Raw genomic sequence first — 26,089 nt, 5'->3', positions numbered from 1 at the left:
CCTCTATGTTTTTTTTATAACTGTCTGGTTCATTACCACTTGACAGAGCTATCCTTCCTTTTCTTTCTGTTTCCATGTTTCGGAAACACCTTAAATGTTTATCAGTGAATCATGCACACTCCATCTTTATTTAAAGGTGATTCACCATCTTTGCAGAATCTGAAAACCACATCCCAGGTAATCAGAAACATGAGTGCATTAGTGAGTGTCTCCACCCTAACTTCCTCCAAAGAACCAAGGTTGCAGGTGGGTAATAGCATTATACTCACATGGGCTTCCCAGGTGGTGCTAGTGCTAAAGAACCAGTTTGCCAATGCAGGAGATGTTAAGAGTTGCAGGTTTGACCCCTGGGTCAGGAAGATCCCCTGGAGGAGGGCATGGCAACCCACTCCAGTATTATTGTCTGGATAATCCCATGGACAAAAGAGCTTGGCAGGCTACGGTCCATAGGGTTGCAAAGAGTTGGACACAACTGAAGTGACTTAGCACGCACACACGCACAATTCTATAAACTTCTTCAGTTACAGATGTTTACATGGCACTTACTATGTTCCAGGCAATATCTTCAATGTTTTTGAATTTTTAACTCATTTAATCCTCATAACAACCCTACAAGGTAGATAGTATCTTCGTCCCCATTTTTCAGGAGAAATGTTAGATAACTTACTGGTAAACTTGGCTAGTAAAACCTACACACTTTGGTCCCAAAATCCATTCTGGTACCCTCTACTATCTCCACACCCACACAGACTGGGTGAAAATGATGCCTCTTCTTGCCCAGCAACACCAGCTCTGACCACGTTTTTCACATTAGACTCCATTGCTTTTGGGGCAATGAGATGGGAAACAGAGATGGAAAGGAAGTCTGCAGATGGGCTACTCTCTGTGTAGGTTGAATGGCTGCTACCAGGCCCATTCTGAGGGGGTTCAATGGTGCTTTCCTCCTTCTATCCAAGGGTTCAATGGCCCCTCTTTTTTTGCTTTCTCGTGGGCCTATTTGTAGCCATTTTCAGCACCAGTCCCCTGAGGCTCTGAGTTCGACAGTGCTGTGCTCAGCCATATCCAACTCTGTGACCCCGTGGACTAGTTTGCCAGGCTCCTCTGTCCATGGGATTCTTCAACAAGAATACTGGAGTGGACTGCAATTTCCTTCTCCAGGAGATCTTCCCGACCCAGGGATCATACCCATGTCTCCTGCATCGCCTGCATTGCAAGTGGATTCTTTACCACTGCACAACCTGGGAATTACTGATACACGTATTCCCTCTTTTTTTTTTATTTCTTTCCCGTTTAAGGGAAAAGAGCATTGATTAGAGTTCCCTGAGCTATACAGTATGTTCTCATTAGTCATCTATTTTATGCACAGTAGTTTGTGTGTGTGTGTGTGTGTGTGAGTCCCAATCTCCCAATTCATCCCACCCTCTTCTGCTCCTGGTGTCCATATGCTTGTTCTCTATGTCTGTGTCTCTATTTCTGCTTTGCAAATAAGTTTATCTGTACCATTTTTCTAGATTCCACATATCTGCATTAACACATGGTATTTGTTTCTCTTTCTGACCCACTTCACTCTTGTATGACAGTCTCTAGGTACATCCATGCCTCTGCAAATGACACAGTCTCATTCCTTTTTTATGGCTGAGTTATATTTCACCATATATATGTACCACATCTTCATCCATTCCTCTGTTGATGGATGCTTAGGTTGCTTCCATGTCCTGGTTGTTATAAATACCACTGCAATGAACACTGGGGTGCATGGTGGTGGAAATGTAAATTGATACAGCCACTGTGGAGAACAGTATGGAGATTCCTTACAAAACTAAAAATACAACTACCATATGACCCAGCAATCCCACTCCTGGGCATATGCCTGGAGAAAACCATAGTTCTACAAGATACAAGGCAGGAAATTTTCATCTCTACTGTACAGACAGGGAAAAAGAGATACCCAAGACCCCATGACTTGTCGGAGCTCTTACGGCCAGTGAATGGAGGAGCGGCAGTCCACGGCCACCAGGCATTGCCACTGGTCTACTGTGGGAGTCACACAGCCCCCCACACCTGACCTGTCCCACGGTGTCTGCCCCTGTGTCCCAGGACTGAGAAGAATGCACCAGCTCCTCCCCTAGATTCACGATTCCCACTGGCTGCCTGCTGTGAGACACCCACTGCAAGAGTAACACAGGTAAGTGGAATCTGGACAGTGGCCTCAGATATATTGAAAATGCACTTCTCCCCTTTTCTGTGTCATTGGCAATACTCAGTGCCTTGAAGCACCATGACAAAAAGATCCAGGAAGTAGTGTTCCCAGTTAGCTCAGTTCAGTCACTCAAGTTTTGTCGAATTCCTTGCGACCCCATGGACTGCAGCATGCCAGGCTTCCCTGTCCATCACCAACTCCCAGAGCCTACTCAAAATCTTGTCCATTGAGTCTGTGATGCCATCCAACCATCTCATCCTCTGTCATCCCCTTTTCCTCCTGCCTTCAATTTTTCTTAGCATCAGGGTGTTTTCCAATGAGCCAGTTCTTCACATTAGGTGGCCAAACAATTGGAGTTTCAACTTCAGCATCAGTCCTTCCAATGAATATTCAGGACTGATTTCCTTTACGATGGACCATTTTGATCTCCTTGCAATCCAAGGGACTCTTGAGAGTCTAATCCAATACCACAGTTCAAAACCATCAATTCTTCAGCCTTCAGCTTACTTTATGTTCCAACTCTCACGTCTGTACATGAATACTGGAAAAACCATAGCTTTGACAAGACAGACCTTTGTCAGCAAAGTGATGTCTCTGCTTTTTAATATGCTGTCTAGGTTGGTCATACCTTTTTTTCCAAGGAGCAAGAGTCTTTTCATTTCATGGCTGCAGTCACCATCTGCAGTGATTTTGGAGCCCCAAAGAATAAAGTCTGTCACTGTTTCCATTGTTTCCCCATCTATTTGCCATGAAGTGATGGGAACAGATGGCATGATCTTAGTTTTCTGAATGTTGAGCTTTAAGCCAACTTTTTCATTCTCCTCTTTCACTTTCATCAAGAGGCTCTTTATTCTGCCAAAAGGGTAGCGTCACCTGCATATCTGAGGTTATTGATATTTCTCCCAGCAATCTTGATTCCAGCTTGAGCTTCATCCAGCCTGGCATTTTGCATGATGTACTCTACTTATAAGTTAAATAAGCAGGGTGACAATATACAGCCTTGACGTACTCCTTTTCCTATTTGGAACCAGTCTGTTGTTCCATGTCCAGTTCTAACTGTTGCTTCCTGACCTGCATACAGGCTTCTCAAGAGGCAGGTAAGGTGGCCTGGTATTCCCATCTCTTTAAGAATTTTCCACAGTTTGTTGTGATCCACACAGTCAAAGGCTTTAGCATAGTCAATAAAGTAGAAGTAGATGTTTTTCTGGAACTCTCTTGCTTTTTCGACGATCCAACGAATGTTGCTTGGCAATTTGATCTCTAGTTCCTCTGCCTTTTCTAAATCCAGCTTGAATAACTGGAAGTTTTTACTCATGTGCTGTTGAAACCTGGCTGGGAGAATTTTGAGCATTACTTTACTAGCATGTGAGATGAGTGCAATTATGTGATAGTTTGAACATTCTTTGACATTGCCTTTCCTTGGGATTGGAATGAAAACTGACTTTTTTCCAGTCCTGTGGCCACTGTTCGGTGTCCCCAGAGGCTGTCCAAAATCCAGTCCTCACTTTTGAAGTTATATGTTCTTGCTTCTCTCTCCCTCTCTCTCTTCTTTTTCTGTCTTGTGACTCTATTTTCCTTTCCTTAATAAATCTAAATGTCAGAAACACATTTTCTTCTTTAGGGAATGTTAACTACAGTAGTCATTTTAAAAATCTATTATCTTACTCTGTCACTATTTAGGCAATAAAACTTATAAATAAATTTTATGGGGATAATGTCAGTTGAATATTACACAGCCAATTCAATTAACCTAATATTGAATTTAGCAGGGGAAATGGGCCTTCAAGGAGCTGGGGAAAGAGAGATTAGAAAGAGCTTCAAGGAAGATTAGATTAGCTAGATTCACAGACTCTGACTGCTAGCTCACAGATCTGGATATGCTTTGGCAAGAAAATGAAAGTATCAGGCCAATTTCACATTTGTTGGTATTATTTTACTCTTAGGCAGAATATCTAAATTGTACTCATTCCTTGACAGAGAAAGAGAAAAAGGAAATCTTATTTGTACCCCTGAAACTTCCTTCACTGAAATAGGACATTAAGAAGAGAATTGATAATGGTGGGAAAAATTTTCTGGACCTGAAACTTATCTATTATCACCCCACTACCTCCCGTCAGTTGAGAATGTTAGGACAATGTGTGATCCCAAAATGTCTATGTTAAGATGAACTCTTATGAGGCAGACAAAACACTATGTCAGAGATACTTCACTTACATTGTTCTTGTCTCCTGCTTCTTCACAGAACAGTGAGGAGTTTTCTGAAAGTACTAACTTAGGGTTTCAACACCATGACAAAAAGAGAAACACTAAATAGATGGTCATCTTGAATCAAAAATTGAGTTTATCCAGTTCAAGATAATTCAGATATATACAATTTTCGCATAACCATAGGATACAAAGTCTATTCAAATTCTCATAGACTATAAACTAGGAGCCACTGGAACATTTCCAGGGACATGAAACAAGGTGCAAAACTTTCATGATCTAAAGGTATTCCTAGTGCTTTTCAGATCTGCTATATCCGTCTACTTCTCTGTATACTCATTCTATTAATTTTTGAGAGTTTGATTTTGAAACACCAACTAAAAATCTTAATTGAGCTATTTAAAAAATAACTGTAATATCCAGTGAAACTACATGTAACAGTGACCTGTATTTTCCAAGTCGCCTATAAATGTTTTATCATTAAAAAAAAAACAGTAAAGAAAAAAGAAACTAACACTTCAAAGGACAAAAAAAAAAAAAGTGAGTTGATAAGAATGTCCATGTGCAAGTCCATTTGAGGCCAAAAGAGAAACAAGTGCAGTAAATACACTGCCTGGTGGGAAGCCCTCGCACACAGACCATCTTAGGGGACTCTAAAAGCACTGCTCAAATGGAGAGAGGAAAGCAGGCCTGCCGAGAATGCTGCATATGGCAGCAGGAGATCGCATCTCACTATGAGAGGTGCTCCCAGGATGGACGAGGGGATCCCACCTATTACGATGGCAGATACATAAGCCAGGGCAGTACCACAGCCCGAGGTTGTTTAGGAAAAGCCTAAAGCACACCTCCACATCTTTCCCCTCACTGAACCAATTTCATCAGTGAGAGCCCCTAAAGCACTATTTGGCTTTTGCTTTTGGTAATTTTTTCATTGTAGCAAAATATACTTAAGATTTGCTATTTTAACCATTTTAAGTGCATAATTCCATGGCATTAAGTTATATTCACAATGTTGGGCAGCCATCACCACTCTCAATTTCCAGAATTAATTCCAAAATTGATGATTTTTCCACCATCCCAAACAGAAACTTTGTACCTGATAAAGAATAACTCCCCCTTTCCCCAGCCCCCTACCCTCCCAGCCCCTTGTAACTTCCGTTTTACTTAATTTCTATGAATTTGCCTAGTGTATCTCATATAAGTGAACCCATACAATATGGGTCCTTATGTGTCTGGACTATTTCATGTGCATAATGTTTTCCAAGTTTATCCAAGGTGCAGCTTGTTTCAGAATTTCATTCCTTTTTAAGGCTGAACAACATCCCAGTATGGATGGATCTACCACATTTCGTTTGTGCAATTTGTCTGCCAATGGACATTTGGGTTGTCTCCATCTTTTGGCTGTTATGAATAGCGCAAAGATTGGTTTAATCACTGAAGCATTTTAAGCAAAATGGAAATCTGATCAGATTTCTATTTTAGGAAAATCATCCCACATATCTATCAGTCAAGTTCCAGCCAGAAAACAAATTATATCAGTTATTTTAATAGAGTTTAATGTAAAGAGTTATTAGCTAGATAAATGAAAAGGCAAGAAGAGACTAGTACATTATCACAGGAGTGGGAACTATAGAAGGCAGCTGCTACCCCTAGGGGTTGGGGATACAGGAAGAAGAAGTTGCTAAGATGCAGAAGCCCCTTGAAGCTGAATCTCAGACCCTTGAAGAGACAGTGCCACTTAGCTGGTATTGGTGTCTCTGAGCTTTGGCGGGGGGTGGGGAGGCTGTGGTATTTGGACCCCCAAACATTGAGGAAGAGTGCTGCTCAGCTAGTGTCAGTGTCTCTGTGCTCAGAGAAAACCCAAGTGACTAGGACCCCACCTTCTGAGGGGGCATTGCTTGGCTGGTGCTGGTATAAGTGGACGTGATGAGAGTAATTCTGTGAGTACTGTAAAGACTGCAAGCTGAATTCAAACGCTGCTGCAGGAATGAACTGGCACAGCTGGGTGAAGAAGCAAGGTGGGCGAATCACACCAACAAAAACAGGAAGCTGCCCTTCTCCCGCCTCCAATCTTACAGGCTTCTCCTAGGGCCCCTGTTGCCGGAACCTGGCAGGGATCCACCTAGCAGAGCAGAAATGCGGTTCACGGAGCCCCTGCCCAGTGTTGCTGAACAGAGTATAAGTGGGTTTGAAGCCAAGAGATGATAACTTAATATTAGAATAGTCCTATTGCAACGAAGGAAGAAATTGGAGGCAGCAAGCCTGGCATCAGGAATAAAGGGCGTGTTGGGCATATTCCCAGTGGTAGAAGATCCTTGGGGGTGACTGGCCCAGTTTGACGTCCCTACATTGGGAATGGTCCTCCACGACCACGTCTGTATTATGTAACACCATCCATGGACCGTAGCTGACGTATCAAGGGTGATCAAGTAACCCAAGCTGAACTCAGATCCTCTTTCTAATGTTTGAAATTTGGAAAAGATACACCTAAATCCTGGGGTTCATTCAAGCTGAGTTGAGTAAGTGGGTCTGCGTACACTTCCTGCTGTGGTCACCAGAGCTCATTCGGCCCTTCCCTTCCCGAGTTCTTGGTTGTGCAATTCCAGCCCTGATCCCATGAGATAGCCCAGAAACCATCCAATAAATTCTCCCTTTTCTTTAAGCTAGCCAGAGCCCTTTCTGTTGCTTCGTGTTTTCTCTAACCTCCCAGAGTTTACATTCCTGGGGAGTTGAAGAAATGTAACCAACATCAACAATGAGGGTTGCTAAGCATTCTGAGAGGGAAGGAGAGGGAGCAGAGGGTGTGAGCCAGAGCGGGGGGCACCTAAGCTCATGGGGGTGGGGTGAACGTGAGGGAGAAGCAGGAATGGAGTGGGTGGTGTGGCTGAATATTCCAGATGCAAGAGTCAGCTTGAAACCCCACAGGTTAAAAAAAAAAAAAGTGTGACACATTTGAGTGAATGAAAGCAGCTCAGAATGGCTCAAGTAAAAAAGTAGGTGGAGTGTCATACGAAAGGCAAGAAGGTTAGCACTCCCATTGACAAGGATGGAAGAAGCCCTTAGATCCGACAACTCGCGTTTGGTCAAAGCATTGCCACCTATTTTTATGGCATCTAACCATTGTTTTTAAATGAAAACAGAAATATACATACAGAGAACAGGTTAGTGGTTACCAGAGGGGTTCCACTGTATGGTCACACATGGAAACTTAAGATTTTCGTGGTAAGCAAGCTGGTCCCATCACTTCATGGCAAACAGATGGGGAAACAGTGACAGACTTTATTTTTGGGGGCCCCAAAATCACTGCAGATGGTGACTGCAGCCATGAAATTAAAAGACGCTTGCTCCTTGAAAGAAAAGCTATGACCAACCTAGACAGCATATTAAAAAGCAGAGACATTACTTTGCCAACAAAGGTCTAGTCAAAGCTATGGTTTTTCCAGTAGACATGTATGGATGTAAGAGTTGGACTGTAAAGAAAGCTGAGCTCTGAAAAATTGATGCTTCTGAACTGTGGTGTTGGAGAGGACTCTTGAGAGTCCCTTGGACTACAGGGAGATCCAACCAGTCCACCCTAAAGGAAATCAGTCCTGAATATTCACTGGAAGGACTGATGCTGAAGCTGAAACTCCAAAATTGGCCACCTGATCTAAAGAACTGATTCATTTGGAAAGATCCTGATGCTGGGAAAGATTGAAGGTGGGTGGAGAAGGGGACGACAGAGGATGAGATGGTTGGATGGCATCACCAACTCAATGGACATGAGTTTGAGTAAACTCCAGGACTTGGTGATGGACAGGGAGGCCTGGTGTGCTGCAGTCCATGGGGTCACAAAGAGTCAGACACTGCTGACTGACTGAACTGAACCAAAGGTGTAATGTATACAGAAGTAGAAGTAGAATGTATACATGAATCTCATATACTGTTATAAACCAATTAAAAATGAATTAAAAAGAAAAAAAGAAGCAGGTGGACTAGAAAGACATGATGATATCAGTTCAGTTACTGGAGGTTTGTTATGTACCAAGCATGATTGTAAGCAGCTCTAGGTGCTAACTGATTTAGTCCTTGTAACAATCATAAGAGGAGGCAATATTTTTGGGAGACGTGGCTCCCTGGGAAGATAGAGATTGTTTCTCCTCCAGAGCAGAGGCAGGTTTGTTTATTATATTTTTCTATTATAATAAGGATAATGTCCCCTGCCAGACCAAAGTTTTGGCAGATTTACTCACAGCCATTTCAAGAGTTGGGATTCTTCAGCTCAGGGTTTTCAACTGTGATGCAAACGCACCACATGTGCAGTCTCCACCTGGCCTTGCATCGCCTCACCCTGGGGATCTTGGAGGATAAGGGGAACCAATTCAAACATGAAGTTCATGTCACCTGCTATGCTGGGAATGATAGAGCCCTTTTCCTCTGACCTCAGAGTCTTGTGTCTTCTGCCAGCATCTATGGAAGAGAGGCACGCTGGCTGGCGAGTAGGGGAAATTCCCAGACTCCTTGGAGTTCTTAACCAAATTTTCTTCTTCTGGAGGAGGAGAAACAGACACAGAGAACTCAAGTACTTTATCCAAAGTCACAAAGCTGGTTTGGGAGCTAAAACACAGACCACGTAGACCAGCTCTAGAGCCTGAGGCTTCACCTACAGTGATGAGACTCAAAGGGCTATATCCACGGGAGTTTGTGAGCCACGCTAGAGGTTAAATACATCATAGGAGTAAGAAGCAGTCTATTAATTTGTGTGGGCTGGCTACTCTAACAGGGAGATGTCAATATGCATTTTGGCTCAAACTCAACAGAAAATGATTTCTTGCTCATGTGATAGTTTGAAGCAGAAGAATCCGGTCCGTGGGCAGCTGTGTTCCACGTGGTGTTTCAGGAACTCAACTCCTTCCATCTTGTGGCTCCCTAGGGTCTTATCTGTTTCCAGTCAGAAGAGATGAGAAGAGAGGATGGTAAACCACATTTATTTCTTAAAATCCATAGCCCAGGGACTCCCCTGGAGGTCTAGTGGTTAAGACTCTGTGTTTCCAATGCAGGGGGCCTGGGTTCGAGTCCTGGTTGGGGAACTAATCCTATATGCTATGGGGGCAGGCCAAAAATAAATAAATGTAAGAGGAAAGGTTTGGATTTCACAGAGAGCTTATTATTCATGGTAATACAGATAATTTTTTTTTTTTAAATCCATGGACCAGCGGTGATTGGCAGCATGTTTACTAGCATTCCATTGCCAAGAACTAACCACATGGTCACACCAGGAAAAAAAGGAGCCTGTCAGAGGTACCCTAATTCGAACTTCACCCTACTGTAAAGAGCATAAACCCTGGAGCACAGCCATCCCTCTGTGCCACAGAGTCACTTAGAGACTGAAACCGAAAGAGTAGATTTGAAGGAACAGAAAAGACGGCAGGAAGGAAAGAAACCAGGGGTATGTTATAGTAATCCAGGTGAAACTGGTGGAATAAAGCAAGCACGAGAAAACGAGGAGGAAGGTGGGACGTAGAGGAAATCAGGAACTACTCAGAAGGTGAAATCTACAGGATGCTCTCTCTCCACTAAAGTTACCTCCATGTTCTTACCTAACCATGTGTTTGCTGGCCCTTTTTGATTTTGTCCCTGACTCTAGTCCTGGTTGTAAGTTCACAGCCTAATAATAAATGTTAGAGGGGGAAGGAGGGAAGAGATAGAGTTAATACAAAAAAAAAAGGAAATTCAAAATAAACACTTCTATGCAGATCTGCACACTCTCACAGAGACACACTCCAGACCCAGAATCGCCCTCTCTCCACAGTCCCATGGAGAGGGAGTGGTGAGCAGCAAATAATTTATTTGTGAGCAATCTATGCTTATTTAAGGAACACATTTGTGTGTGTGGGTGTATGAAGGGACCTGTGTTCTAGTCTTTATCATAAAGATATACAGACTACGGAGACTGCACATAGCATAAAATGCAGATGAGATTTCCCAAGAAGCCAACTCTAATATAGAGATTGGCACATAGGAAAGCTTGTTTGGGAAGGATTGCTCCAGGAGTCATTGCCTGCCGAGGCATGAAGGCAGTATAATTGGTCAGAGGGGGAAACTGGTCTTCAGTGCAATAGCAACAAAGGCCTCAGCCCATCCTACATGGAGGTCTGGAGCTTGGATGATGTGTAAGTCAGGGTTCTCCAGAGAGAAAGAACATATTATATGTATATACATACATACATATATATATATATATATATATATAATCTACAGAGAGAAAGAACCAATTACACACACATGCATATATATAGCAAATTCAACCTTACTCTGCCTTTTTGTTCTATTCAGATCTTCAACAGATTGAATGATGCCCACCCACATTGGGGTGGGCCATCTGTTTTATTCAGTCCAACAATTCAAATGCTAATCTTTTCCGGAAACACCCACAGGCAGACCCAAAAATAATGTTTAACCAGGTCTCTGGGCATCCTTTGGCCCAGTCAAGTTAACTCAAAATTAACCATTACAGATGGGCTTCAGAATTGTCCTAAATTGAGGGAAGGAGACAGGGCATTTGTACTCCTGAATCAACCAGTCATATTGGGTATGGGCTACCCTCAGGAAGGTGGCAAGACCTCAGGCAAGCGCCTCTGTCTAGTTAAGGAAAGTCCCAAAGAGGAGCAGGGTGAAGGACTGTCAGCTGCCAACATTTCTAGAAGCTGGGGTCCTAGTATCTGGGTTCTGGCAAGGGGCGGAGGGATCAGGATATCACACCTCAGTGCGTGATATATATATATATCATATGGGTGCATGTGTGCTAAGTCGCTTCAGTCGTATCTGACTTTTTGCTAACCCTATGGACTGTAGCCTGCCAGGTTCCTCTGTCCATGGGATTCTCCAGGCAAGAATATGAAGTGGGTTGCCATGCCCTCTTCCTGACCCCCTGGAAGAGGCTCAGAGGTTCAGACATGGGGCTGAACCAAGATCTCTTACATCTCTTGCATTGGTAGGCAGGTTCTTTACCACTAGTGCCACCTGGGAAGCCTATATATAGGCATGTATATATATGCCTGAATGCATAAATAATATTTATGATAAATATTTGCAAACTGATTCTGGCCTTGACCACACACACACACACACACACACACACACACACATATTTTCATAATATGGGTGAGTGTGTTTCTAGAAATAAGACAATATATTGTAACACAGAACTTATCTAACTACTGGAGCATGCATTTCTTATCTAGTCTTGCCTTCCATCCTAGAGAAATATAATATCCTAGGGGCAGATTTTAGCTTATCCCCAAATTAATAATGTAATTCTCTCTTAGGGATCTCTCTAATACAGTATATGCAAACAGGCCTTGGAGTGAGGCAGAATTGCTGTTAGGTTCTAATTCTGCAGCATAGATCTGTGTAGTGATTCTCCGGTCACTTAATGTTTATCAGCTTCACTGATTTTTTAATCTGTAATAGAGGAAACATTAAAGTACATTTAGTGTTGTTGTGAGGACAAAATGAAATAATGTAAGTAAAACATTTAGCAAGATTGCTGGCACTAGAAAGCTTACAACAAAGGATGCTATGATTGATAGAGGATGGATTTAAATACCAATGGGCCCAATCATGTCTACTGGAAAACAGTGGTCAAGCAAGGTTCTCCAAGAACAGAAATAGTAAACATATTTCAGAAAGCTGCATGTAGACAAAGTCCAGTTTTGCTACCGCAGATGAGTGTTTGATAGCCTGCAAGTGGGTGAAAAGAGGTAAGATTTTGAAACAAGATAGTATTTCATCTTAATCTTAAAAACCTGAATGCTAAACCCTGACTAAGGGCAAGGTATGACATTGAGGGACTGGTCCCCATGTGTTGAGTAATCACCAACAAAGGCTTTATTCATCCATTCCCTCCAGGTCTAGATTTTGGGCCCTTTTCCCACCCTTCTGTGTCTATCTCTTCTTACAAGCCAGATTTTAGGCTCCTTATTTCAGTGCTTATATTATAAGGAACACTCACAAACTATCTATGCAGAAATATTTGTGAGACTGCCTCCTGGGCACATGGGTGGATGACATTTCCAGAATCCCCCACAGCCTGGTGGTTGATCATTGGATAAGCTCTAGCCAATGAAACTGAAGTAGGGGTTAGTGTACTACTCCCATGGAGGGTGACTAGCTGTCCTGATTGTCCGAGGACTGAGGAGTTTCCCTGGACATGGAACTTTCTGCTTTGAAAGTAATAATAGCTCAGGGAAAGACAGGTCAAATTCATCACCTTATGTCTTGACCTAGACCATAAAACCTCTTGCACATCTCATGTTTTTTCTTCCTTCTAGTTTCTTAGAAGAAGGGATATCACAAACACAGCAAGCTTGGAAGCAATAATTTGAAGATGTCAGAGCCAAATGTCCTCAAGAATAATCACCAGGAGAGGAAGCCACCTGACTGTCATCCATTGATCTGGAGCATCTACCATGGACTTTAAATAAATGAAAAAAGCACTTTGATTGTGTTTGACTTGTTACCTGTTGCATGTGTTTTCATAGCACTTCAGCCTATCCTGACTAATACAGAGGCATTATACAGACTGAATTAAAATAGAGACTTTACCAACTAGTGTAGCACTAAAACAAACACATTTGAAATATATAGCTAATTTTCTGGGAAAGTATTGAAAGAGGAGAGTGAAAAACCTCACTTAAAACTTAACAGTCAAAAAACTAAGATCATAGCATCCGGTCCCATCACTTCATGGCAAATAAAAGGGCAAAAAAGTGGAAGCTGTGACAGATTTTATTTTGGGGGGCTCCAAAATCATTGAAGATGGTGACTGCAGCCATGAAATTAAAAGAAGCTTGTTCTTTCAAAGTAAAGGTATGACAAACCTACATAGCATGTTAAAAAGCAGAGACATTTTGACAACAACAGTCTGTATAGTCAAAGCTACAGTTTTCCAATGGTCATGTATGGATGTGAGAGTTGGACCATAAAGAAGGCTGAATACAAAAGAATTGATGCCTTTGAACTGCGGTGTTGGAGAAGATGCTTGAGAGTCCCTTGGACTGCAAGGAGATCCAACCAGTCCATCCTAAAGGAAATCAGTCCTGAATATTCATTGGAAGGACTCATGCTGAAGCGGAAGCTCCAATACTTTAGCTACCTGATGGGAAGAACTGACTCATTTGAAAAGACCCTGATGCTGGGAAAGATTGAAGGTGGGAGGAGAAGGGGATGACAGAGGATGAGATGGTTGGATGGCATCACTGACTCAGTGAACATGAATTTGAGCAAACTCTGGGAGATAGTGAAGAACAGGGAGGCCTGGCATGCTGCAGTCTGTGGGGTTGCAAAGAATCAGATATGACTTAGTGTCTGAACAACAACAATTTGAAAAGGAGGATGGAACTTCAGACCAATGAGAAGAAAGGAAGGAGGAAGAACAGGCTGATCCTCATATAAATCCAGCTCATGTTCACCATAAAAATTTTCAAATCTTCTCTTAGAGGTTAATACAAATATAATGAAATGTATCACACACGCTGACATCACAGGAGCTCCAGGGGACAGAGCAGGGGATGGAAGTCAGAGAATATGGATTCATACCAGTTGCATGAAATAGCAGTTGTGTGATGTTGGTGAGTCAGTAACCTTCCTGACTTCAGACACTTCATCTGAGATGTGAAGATGTGTTTTGCCTTCTTTCTTTTAATTTTTATTTTTTGGATGTGCAGCATGTGGGATCTTAGTTCCCCAACCAGGGATCAAACCTGTGCCCGTTGCCTTCAAAGCACAGAGTCTTAACCACTGGACCACCAGGGAAGTCACTGTTTTACCTTCTGATCAAACATCTTCTATGAGGCAGCCCTGGAGACACAAAGGTAAGATATTGGCAAAGTCTCCTAAACAGACAACAGGTGAGAAATGTCTGAAAAGTAGAGTGTTGCCTGGGATTAAAGTGTGGGGAAAGGAAAGTGACGTGAGGGGGAGTTTTAGGTCTTCTCTTTCTATCTGGAAGTGAGAGCAGGGGAGTGAAGCCCCAAGTGCACGGACTAAAGAGCAGGGGAGCAGAGTCCAAGATCAAGGGGCCCACTGAGAGCAGGACAGGAGAGATCCCGGGTCAGCAAGCGGCCAAACTATATTCCATACCTGCTCTGTGCCAGGCCTTGTGCATCCTCTGGGATCCAAGGGTGAGGAAGACACTCTCCCCTAGTTCTTCTTAGTCCAGTAGAGTAGCAGATACATGTGTGACACAAAACCCAGTGATGGTGTTGTGTTGAAGCAGGACACAGGGGCGGGACCCATGTGCAAAGCAGTGACACTTGGAGCAGGCTTCCCAAGGCGCCGATGCTAAAGACCAAGTCAAATATTTGTTGTCCGGTGTAGGGGAGGGAGGAGGGGCTGAAAATGGGAGGGAATTTGATGAGGGGGCTAGAGAGAGTGACAGAGGGAAGAAGGTGCAAGGGACGGTGCCCCCGAGGAATACAGGAGCCAGAGCAAGAAAAGATCTTTTATATTTTTTTCTGGGCATGTTCATGAGTTGGCACCTTATCCTGAAAGTTATAAAAAGCCATGAAAGGCATGTCAGCAGAGGAATGGCCTAAAGGAACGCCCTGGCAGCGGTGAGGAGCAGGGGTGAGAGAGGGAGGAGGAGAACCATTTGGAGCCTCTGAGATCATCCCGGTGGGAAATGAGAAAGGCCTGAACAGAGGAGCCTAGGAGGTGAGAGGTGGGAGGCAGAAGGGACGGGAACCAGGAGCCGGGCCGATTGCCTCCAGGGGGCGCGCTAACTGGAACCTGCCGGACCAGAGGCGCAGGTTCTCCAGGAAGGCTGAAGGTAAACGAAGCGCAGACATCAAAGGGCAGAGATAGACCGAATCGTGACTGGAAACGGCCTCTGTATACAGCTGTGAAGATGGAGAGGAAGATGGAGAGATATCCTGTCGTCAGGGCTACGGAGAGGCCCTGAGTGACCTCAGAGCAGGCGGCAGCCTCTCCAGAAATCTGCTGGTCCTCGTGGAAGAAAAGGTTGTGCAGTCCAGCTACTAACTCAGAAGCTTGGCGACATTCAGCTTGTGGCAAAAAAAAGGATGAAATGGCTCTGATCCACCCAGATACACAGACCCCGTTCTACTTGATAGCCACATTCTTATTAAGCTGTGATATGATTAAGTAATTTCAAAGATAGTTTATTTAATTTGGAGTCTTTTCCCCTTCAGAGGCCAATGCTTTTGAAACAGTGCTGTTTCTCATCAAAATTTTATAGCATCTCTGTCTGTTTGTAATTAGAGATTTTTTTTAAAAAAAGCTGGAAAGAAGGGGAAAGAATTCATATGACTAAAAAAGAAAAAAAGAGGTTTGTTATGTCTTTAGAGTTTGCCTTTCCAGATGCTTGAACTGTCACCTTTTCGTTTTCTTAATATTCAGAAAATTACGAGGGAGTGGCCTTCAGTAGAAATTTGAGAAAGAGTTAGAGAATTTAATTTGTCATTTGTGGTTATTCAAAACCCAGGTGTATTTCTCTAAGAAATCTGTCTTGGGGATGACTCCATCCTACGGAAACGTGTTTCCTGGAAATCCAGAGAAAGCCTTTAGATGCGAAGAGTCAGGTTCCTATTCAGTGGACAGAGAGCGCTGTATCTGCTCCCAGGCAGCATGCCGCAGGTCGAATGAATAACCAATGGCTTCACAACTCAGGGCAACATCAGCGCCAGCAGGAGGCAGAGACCTAGGGTGGAGGCTCGGGGGAGGGGTGGAGGTGGGGAGGTGGGTGCTGAAGAAGAGCACAAGCTCTGCAGTCAGCCAGATTTAGGTTTGAGACCTGCTTCTCCCACCTGCTAGGAGCTTCCCTGGTGGCTCAGACGGTAAAGAATCTGCCTGCAATGCAGGGGACCCCGTTTCGATCCCTGGGTCAGGAAGATCCCCTGGAGAAGCGAATGGCAACCCACACCATATTCTTGCCTGGAGAATCCCATGGACAGAGGAGCCTGGTGAGCTAGTCCATGGGGTCGCCAAGAGTCAGACATACTGAGTGACCAATACTAACTGCCACCTGCTAAACTGTCATATTCCTCAATCTCCCTGACCATATTCCTCAATCTCCCTCAGTTTCAACTTGATCCAGTCTTGATCTGGTCCAAATGGAGTCAGCGCTTCCTTACTGGGGAAAGATCTGATTCCTTTCCACTGCAGGCCCACCCCAGCTGCATTAGAGGCAATTTGTTTAGACATATCTCCCATTTTACAGACAGCATTTTATGTAACAAATTCTACCAAAGAGAAGATTTTTCTTTTCTAACAGGTAGGAGGCATTTGGGAATTCTAATCCTAGTTAGTCTATTCTCTGCTCTCATATCAAAATGTCACTGAATAAATTGGAAAAGCCACCAGTGTTATCATGTTTAAGGATGAATTCTAACCACAGGCAGATGCTGAAAGGGTTACATTTCAGAAACTATATGCTGTATCAGAAACGTGGTCACGTGTTTCTCCCTAGCCAATAACCACGATGAAGAAACATAAAAGGCACATCCCAGACACTAAACTTCAAGAACTGGCAGACAGGCATGTTTACTTAGTTAGTTATAAGGATGTGAATTTTGTTTATCTGCATTTATAAGATTCACTCTGGCCCCGGTTCAAAAACTCATTAGAAATCTACAATGTCCTCTAAGTTACTAAGATAGCTAGGATTATACAACTCTAATAAGCCCCTAAACTTTGAGTAGCAAGAGCCTAGTATAGTGTTAGCCTGAACTCTGAAAATAAGAATCACCTGGAGCCTCCAGTGAACTAAGAATGGATTACTGGTTCCCAATTCAGACCTTCTGAATCAAAATTTCATAGGAGGAGGATGGAAATCTGCATATAGAGTAAGCATCCCAGTTGATTATTATCTTCAAAGAGATTTAGAGTAAACCAAGGAGTGACTCAGGCATTATTGCTTACTGTATCTGTATTCAAATATAATGAGGGAATCTCTATGCATGCTCCTGTCAGTCTGACCCTCCTACAGATAGCTGAAACCCTGGATGAATAACTACCTGAAGATTCTGGACAATAACAAAAGCAAGTAGAGTTTGGAAAGGAGTTGACACTCAAAAGAAGGGACTGGTAAAGGGTTACTTTCCATTTTTTATGGCATTTAGCCTCATATCAGTCATGTTGAAGTTTGCACTATTCAGGGCAGCTAAAACTTCAAAAACAAAATACCTAAAGTCTCAGAGGACAGAGTTCAGGGCAGTCACTGCCACTAAAATGTGAAGAGAGATGATGAGAGAAAGTGAAGACCCAGAGGGAAAGAGTCGCAAATTCTGTGTACACACTTTTGTCCAAATTTCAGGCTAAGCCCTGAACCATGATGCATGAGTAGGACAGCCTGCACGCAAACTAGCTGAAGATCAAAGGACTGAATGGAGATTGGAGTGGCTGACAAGAGGCCGAGTTTGAGGTTTAAGTCCAATAAACTTAATTAGCAGCTAAAACAAAATTGTTAACATTCTTTAGAAGACTATGATAGAATCCAGAGTCTGTGTAACATAACCTTCACAATATCCAGGACAGAAGCCAAAGTTACTCAGACACAAAAGGACAAAAACTGTATGATTCTATGTATATGTTGTTATTGTTGCTTAGTCACTAAGTTGTGTCTGACTCTTTTTTGACTCCATAGACTGTAACCCACCAGGCTCCTCTGTCCATGAGATTCTCCAGGCAAGAATACTGGAGTCTGTTGCCATTTTCTTCTCCAGGGGATCTTCACAACCCTGGGATCAAATCCGAGTTTTCTGTGTTGGCAGGCAGATTTTTTAACCACTGAGTCACCAGGGAAGCCCTCTATTTATATGAGGTACCAAGAATAGGCAAATTCATAGAGACAGAAAATTGATTAGTGATTACAAGGGCTGGGGAGGACGGGGTATGAAGAATTATTATTTAATGATTACAAAGTTTCCATTGCAAAAATGAAAAATTCTGGAAATTTAGAGTAGTAGTAGTTACGCAATATTGTGAATATGTTTATGCCACTGCAATAACACTCAAAAATGGTTAAAAGAGCAAATGTTATGTTATGTATATTTTGCCATGAGGAAAGAAAAAAGAAAATAAGCCTGATGTAGCAAAAACTAAAAATACCTCCTGTGAACTCATCAATAGAGTGAAAATAACAGAGCAAAGGTTCAGTGACCTTGAACATACATCATAAAAGCTGAAGAACAAAGGGGAAAAAAGAATTTAAAAAAGAGAGAACTGTGGGAAAATTACAAGCATGTAACATACATGTAATAGGAATATCGAAAGAGAAGAGAGAAAAGAACAGAGGAAATGTTTGAAGTAATAATGGCTAAGAATTTTACAAAATTAATGACAGACAACAACGCTTGGATCCAGGTAGCTCAGAGAACACCATGTAGGAGAAATATGAAAAATGTACACCTAGGAATATTATGTTAAAACTGCAGAAAATCAAACTCAAGGAGAAAATTTTGAAAAAATCCAGAGACTAAAAACACCTTACTTATAGAGGAACAAAAATAAGTATATCATACTTATATTTGGAAAACATGCAAGCAAGAAGAGTATAGACTGAAATATTCTGTTTAAAGCGGGGGGAGGGAAATGCCAGCCTAGAATTCTGTATCTAGTGAAATTGTCCTTCAAGTGAAGAAATAAAGACTCCCTCAGACAAACAAAAATTGAGGGGATTTGTTGCAAATGGACCTGTCTTGTATAAAATGTTATTTTTTAATTATTCAGAAAGAACAAAAATTATACAGAAACTCAGATCTACATAAAGAAATGAAAAACATTAGAAATGAATAAGTGAAGATAGAATAAAATATTTTATTTTTTATGCTTAATTGATCTAACCAAAAATATTTTGTTCAAAATAATTGGCAACTATGGGAAAGATCCCGATGCTGGGAAAGATTGCAGGCAGGAGAAGGGGATGACAGAGGATGAGATGGGTGGATGGCATTACCGACTCGATAAACATGAGTCTGAGTAAGCTCTGGGAGTTGGTGATGGACAGGGAAGCCTGGTGTGCTGCAGTCCATGGGGTCGCACAATTGGACACGACTGAGCTACTGAACTGAGCTGATAGCTTATGGAGATGGAAAATGAATGATAGCAATATAGTAGTGTATGGGAGGGAGGAATTTGGAATACTCAGTTATAAGTACCTGTACTACTTGTGAAATTGTATAGTGGTGTTTGAAAGTGGACTTGGATTAGTTGTAAATGTATATAGCAAACTCTAGGGCATCAAAAAAGACTTTTTAAAAAATGAAGTATAATTTATATTTTATTTTCTTGGGCTCCAAAATCACTGCGAACTATGACTGCAGCCATGAAATCAAAAGACACTTGCTCTTTGGAAGGAAAGCCATGACAAACCTAGGCAGCATATTAAAAAGCAGAGACATCACTTATGATGGCAAAGGTCCATATTGTCAAAGCTATGGTTTTTTTAGTAGTCACATATGAATGTGAGAGCTGGACCATAATTAAATAATTAAAGAAGGCTGAGCACGAAAGAATTGTCTTCAAACTGTGGTGCTCTTAAAGAAGACTCTTGAGAGTCTTGTACAGCAAGGAGATCGAACCAGTCAATCCTAAAGGAAATCAGTCCTGAATATTCATTGGAAGGACTGATGCTGAAGCTGACAGTCCAGTACTTTGGCAACCTAATGCGAAGAGATTACTCATTGGAAAAGACCCTGATGCTGGGAAAGATTGAAGGCAGGAGGGGAAGGGGACAACAGAGGACAAGATGGTTGGATGGCATCACCGACTCAATGGACATGAATCTGAGCAAACTCTGGGAGATAGTGAAGGACAAGGAAGCCTATGTGCTGCAGTCCATGAGGTCGCAAAGAGTTGGACATGACTTAGTAACTGAACAACACAATTTATATACTAACTAAAGAGAGAAGTAAAATAATATGAAATGCTCATTTAAAACCAGAGAATCAGAAAAAGCATGGAAGACAAACCAAAGAAAAAAACAGAACGAGGGCAGAAAATAGAAAGTGAATAAAAGTACGGTGGACATTAATCAATAATTACTTAAACATGAATGTATAAAAATACCAACTAAAATGCAAAAGTTATTAGAGTGGATTAAAAAAAAGAGACAAATCAAGAAAAACAAAAAAGAAAAAACAACAAGACAACTATATGTTGTTTAAAAGAAGTCCACTTTAAATATAAAGACAAATAGATTGAAATTAAAGGGACAGAAAGAGATATACCATGATAGCACTAATCAAGAAAAGTAACTATATTAATTTCGAACATAGCAGATTTCAGGACAAGGAAAATAAGGATAAAGAGACACATCACATGACAAGAAAACATAACAATCCTTAATATGTGTGTGCCTAATAACAGAGTATCAAAATACAAGAGACAAAAGTTGTTCAATTCAGTTCAGTCGCTCAGTCATGTCCAACTCTTTGCGACCCTATGGATTGCAGCATGCCAGGCTTCCCTGTCCATCACCAACTCCCAGAGCTTATTCAAACTCATGTCCATCGAGTTGGTGATGCCATCCAACCATCTCATTTTCTGTCCTCCCCTTCTCCTCCTGCCTTCAATCTTCCCCAGCATCAGGGTCTTTTCAAATGAGTCAGTTCTTTGCATCAGGTTGCCAAAGTACTGGAGTCTCAGCTTCAGCATCAGTCCTTCCAATGAATATTCAGAACTGATTTCCTTTAGGATGGACTGGTTGGATCTCCTTGCTGTCCAAGGGATTCTCAAGAGTCTTCTCCAACACCACAGTTCAAAAGCATCAATGCTTCGGCGCTCAGGTTTCTTTGTAGTTCAACTCTCACATCCATACATGACTACTGGAAAACCATGGCTTTGACTAGATGGACCATTGAAGGCAAAGTAATGTCTCTGCTTTTTAGAGAGACATTAAAAGTTGTTAGACCTACAAAAAAAAGAAAAGAATCCACTATTATAGTGGAAGACTTCAAAAACCTTCTATCAATTGTTGAGGGATCCAATAGACAGAAAATCAGTAAACATATGGTTGAATTGAACAGTACCATCAATTAACTGATCTAAATGACATTTATAGCTATTTCATATAACAGCAAATTACACAGTCTTCTCAAGCTCACATGGAACATTCACCAAGATAGACCACACTCTGGGCCATAAAACTCACTTTATCAAATTTAAAAATGTAGAAATCATGCAAAAGCTGCCTGCAGATCACAATGAAATTAATCTAGAAATCAATAACAGAAAGATATCAAGAAAATCCCCAAATAATTAGAGATTAAACAACATATCTCAATAAGTTTTAAGAGAATTACAAAAAATAGTTTGAACTCAATGAAAATACAACCTATCAGATAGAAGATGCAATGAAAACAGTGCTTGGACATAGTGTTGGATGCATATTTTAGAACAAAGAAAGATCTAAAATCAATCATCTAAGCTTTCACCCTAGGAAACTAGAACTTAGAGTGCATGCTCAGTTGTGTCTAACTCTGCCACCCCATCAGCTACAGTCCATGAGATTGTCCTGGCGAGAATACTGGAGTGGGTTGTCATTTCCTCCTCCAGGGGATCTTCCTGACCCAGAGATCAAACCCAAGTATCCTGCAGCTCCTGCACTGGAAGGCAGAGACTTTACCACTGAGCCACCTAGGAAAACTAGAGAAGAAAAGCAATAAAAGCCTAAGGCGAACAGAGAAGAGAAATAATAAAAATTAGAGTCAAAATCAATGAAATTACAAAGAGAAAAACAATAGGGAAAATCAATGAAACCAAAAGTTGTTTAAAAGCTCTATAAAACTGACAAAGCTCTAGGCAGGCAAACCACCTGAGGTACAGAAAAACTTAAGTGACTTGCTCAAAGCGACACAACAAGGAAGTATCAATTCGGGATGTGAGTCCAGGCAGCCTGGCTCTAGCATCCACAGCAGTAACCACTAAACCGCAATCCCACCAGTGGTGTTGGGTCTTCCATCCACCATGGCCCCCCGCCCCCAGAGCACTGCTGCTCTCTCACCTTCTCAGAAAACAGTGATTGGTTATGGGCCTCTTTCTTACTGAATCTGGACACAATGTTGAACCCTTTTGCGCACAATTGCATCACCTTCAAGGAGTCAGCTCTGATGTTGAAACTAACGTGTCCTTCTGACCAGATGTCCATTTGCCCCAATACCACTTTCATTCCATGGTCAATAACAAGCTATTCACTGAGCTCCTATTCGCTGGGCACTTTTTTCCAAGGTTATTTTGACTAGGAACTAGGACACAGAGAGAGAGAGAGTCAGTAGCAGAGAGGTGGAAGGAAGGAAAGAAAGAGGGAGGGAGGAAGCAGGGAAGGAAAGAAGGAAAGAAAGGGAGAGAGATAGGGACGTGAGGAGGGAGGATGGAGGAAACATTTTAGTCTTTCAGAGGCAACTATTCTTTCCATTTGTTTTTCCCAGGAAACTATGACCTCAGTCGTGTCATATGTAGTTGCACCCTGAACATCCACCTTTCAATCGCTTAAAGAAATATTGGACAGAGGAGACTGGTCTCAGAAGTCTTGCTCTGCCTAGACAAGGAGTATGATGAAGTCACTCACTCTTGCACTAGCCTGGAACTCTGCAGCCTCATGCACACCCACATTCAGCAGCTGATTAGCCTCTTTAGCATTCATCGAACCTGTAAGTTGCTGGAAAAGAAAAACTAGTCATTGGAACATTTACAGACGACTGAGCACACAAATGAGTTACAGTTTGATTTACAAGTTAGATTCTACCGCATCATTAATCCATAAGGATCACATCACCAATTGTGATGAAGCTGTGCCTGCTTTTCTTCCTTATTCCTATCATTGCACACAGGAAGAGGGATATGACTCTTCAGTGCTGTGCTTAGTCGCTCAGTCATGCCTGACTCTTTGCAACCCCATGGACTGTAGCCCACCAGGCTCCTATACCCATGGAGATTCTCCAGGCAAGAATACTGGAGTGGGTTACCAAGCCCTTCTCCAGGGGATCTTCCCAACCCAGCGATCAAACCCAGGTCTCCCGCATTGCAGACAGATACTTTACTGTCTGAGCCACCAGTAAAGTGAAAGAAAGTCTACCCATGGATATGTAGACTTCCCTGGTGGTTCAGATGGTAAAGTGTCTACCTGTAATGTGAGAGACCAGGGTTCGATCCCTGGTTTGGGAAGATCCCCTGGAGAAGGATATGGCAACCCACTCCAGTACTCTTGCCTGGAAAATCCCATGGATGGAAGAGCTTGGTAGGTTACAGTCCATGTCGTCACAAAGAGTTGGACATGACTGAGCAACTTCACTTAGAACAATTAGTATTAGTTAAACAAAATGGAGAAAATATTTGGTTGGACACTGGCTTTTGTAGCACAGGAGGCTCAGATAATGTAGTGATTTGGATGAGAATTTGGAAGGAAAGGTCAAGTGATTTCTGTAGGAAGACTGTTGAGACTGTCGGTTTGTGAGGGTAAGGCAACAATGTCTAGTAAAACTTCTGGCAGCTTTTTTGTGAAATGAGCTGAGTATTTCTCAGGATATGGGCAACTCTTTTACAAAGACAATACTACACATGGTGCATCCACTGACTTAGAAACTATCCTATCGATAGTTTCAAATTTCCCTGTTTTATCCTCTAATTAGAATCTTTTAAAAATCATGGATGAAAACTCAACCTTCCTGCTCAAGGTCACAGCTGTTTGAGTTTTCTGTCATGAAGTGGAACACATCCAACCAAAAAAAAATCAGAAAAGTGCTGTCTGGGAAGACCGTGGAGATTTTGGCTCAGACTTTGAACACCCAAAATAGGGGTATCGGGAGGACCTAAGGGCAGCTGATGCTTCCAAGGGAACCTGAAGATATGAGATCTAGTTGACAATATTTTTAAGAGATTTCCCTAGAGAAGTCAAAACAAATCTGGTCATTTATTATGGTGTAAATAGACAGTGACCAGAGAGAATGATTTGTTGTGGTTGTTCAGTCACTAAGTCGTGTCCAACTCTTTTTAAACCCACAGACTGCAGTACACGAGGCTTCCCTGTCCTTCACTGTCTCCCAGAGTTTGCTCAAATTCATGACCATTGAGTCAGCGATGCTATTTAACCATCTCATCCTCTGTCACCCCCTCCTCCTCCTGCCCTCAATCTTTCCAGCATCAGAGTCTTTTCCAATGATTGAGCTCTTTGCATCCAGTAGCCAAGTATTGGAGCTTCAGCATCAGTCCTTTCAATAAATATTCAAGGTTGATTTCCTTTAGGATTGGTTGGTTGACTGATTGGCTGTCCAAGGGACTCTCAAGAGTCATCCCAATCAAGGGAATGGTTGTCAATGATCTTATTTGTAACATTGTTGAAGACCTAAGGTTCTTCCTCAGATCAGAATGTGCTGAAAAATGATTTTTTCCTAACACTGAGGGACATCTCACCTTCGGAAAGTTTACCATTCAGGCAAGAACTTCTCCAAGCATCAGTTACAAATTTTGCTTTGCCATTTTGATACAAGATTTTTATTTCGTGTGTGTGTGTGTGTGTGTGTGTGTGTGTGTATAGTAAGAACCTTTAACTTGAGACAGACTCTGTAAATTTTTCAGTATTGTAACTATAGCACTGCCTTGACAGCAGATCTCTAGAATGTATTCACCTTACCTGGCTTTATATGCATTCACCTTACACCTGTTAAGATGGCTGTTATTTTTTTTAAAAGGTAAGTGTCAGTGAGGATTTAGAGAGATTGGAACCAATTGGTCCAATCAAACATGAGACATTGGGAGATGTTCTGCTCTTGGTTGTTCTTGTATGTTCTGCTCCTTATTTTTGCATGACCAGCTCCTGATCACTCAGAGTATCACCTCCTCATAGACAGATTCCTCACCACACTTTGCTCCTTTACATGTACTTGTTTCTTCTCTGTCTCCTCCTACTAGACTATAAGCCCCATAAGAGCATGTTTCTTTTGTTCCACTGGGAGTGGTACTTGGTACACGACAGGAGCAGAGATGCATCTGCGGCATGAAGGGGAGAAGGAGTCCTGGAATCAAAGGTTGTCCTCGCAGGACCTAAAGCATGATTCCTGATGCTCTCAAAGAAACGTTGACTCTTCCAGCAGCCAATTTTGAGCAGTACCCAGGATCAGTCTCCCTCCAATCTTTAACATTTTCTTTGTATTTATTATAGCGCTGAAATGGGATAACATAAGATCTGAAATGCTCAGATCTGAAGTGTACCATTGAAACAGTTTTGACTAATCCATATGGGGACACAGACCTTTTCCTGCACCACAGAGCGTTCCTCTGTGCCCTTTTTGGGCACCCTCTCACCTCCACGGCAAATAACTACTGATCTGGTTTTTTATCATCACAAGTTCATTTGCTAGAATTTAATTTACATGAACTCACATTGCATGCATTCCTTCTGTGTGCAACATGCACAACACAACCCAGTATTTCCTCTTTTATTCAGCATGGTATTGGGGAAATTTCTCTGTGTCATTGCCTGTACCAGTACACGTCTCTTTTTATTGCTGAATGGTATTCCATGGCATGAATGCACCACTATGTGCTTATCCATTCTCCTCTTGAAGGACACCTGGGGTATTTCCAGCTTTTGTCTATTATAAAGTTTTAGTGGATATGAGTATTCATTTCTCTTGGATAAATACCTAGGTGTGGAATTGTTGGGTCATAGGATAGGTGTGTATTTAA

The 26,089-nt window shown here is 42.1% G+C and overlaps 1 non-coding gene across 1 annotated transcript; it reads left to right on the top strand.

The window, feature by feature from the left end:
• Positions 1-7,407: 7,407 nt before the first annotated feature.
• Positions 7,408-7,534, top strand: LOC122422948. Its single transcript, XR_006264037.1, has one exon. It is a non-coding gene; the product is annotated as a U6atac minor spliceosomal RNA (small nuclear RNA).
• The last annotated feature ends 18,555 nt before the right edge of the window (positions 7,535-26,089 follow it).

This window comes from Cervus canadensis, chromosome 20 (genome assembly GCF_019320065.1).
Source record: "Cervus canadensis isolate Bull #8, Minnesota chromosome 20, ASM1932006v1, whole genome shotgun sequence".
Classification (NCBI taxonomy): domain Eukaryota; kingdom Metazoa; phylum Chordata; class Mammalia; order Artiodactyla; family Cervidae; genus Cervus; species Cervus canadensis.
This window is presented reverse-complemented; position numbering and strand designations above follow the sequence as displayed.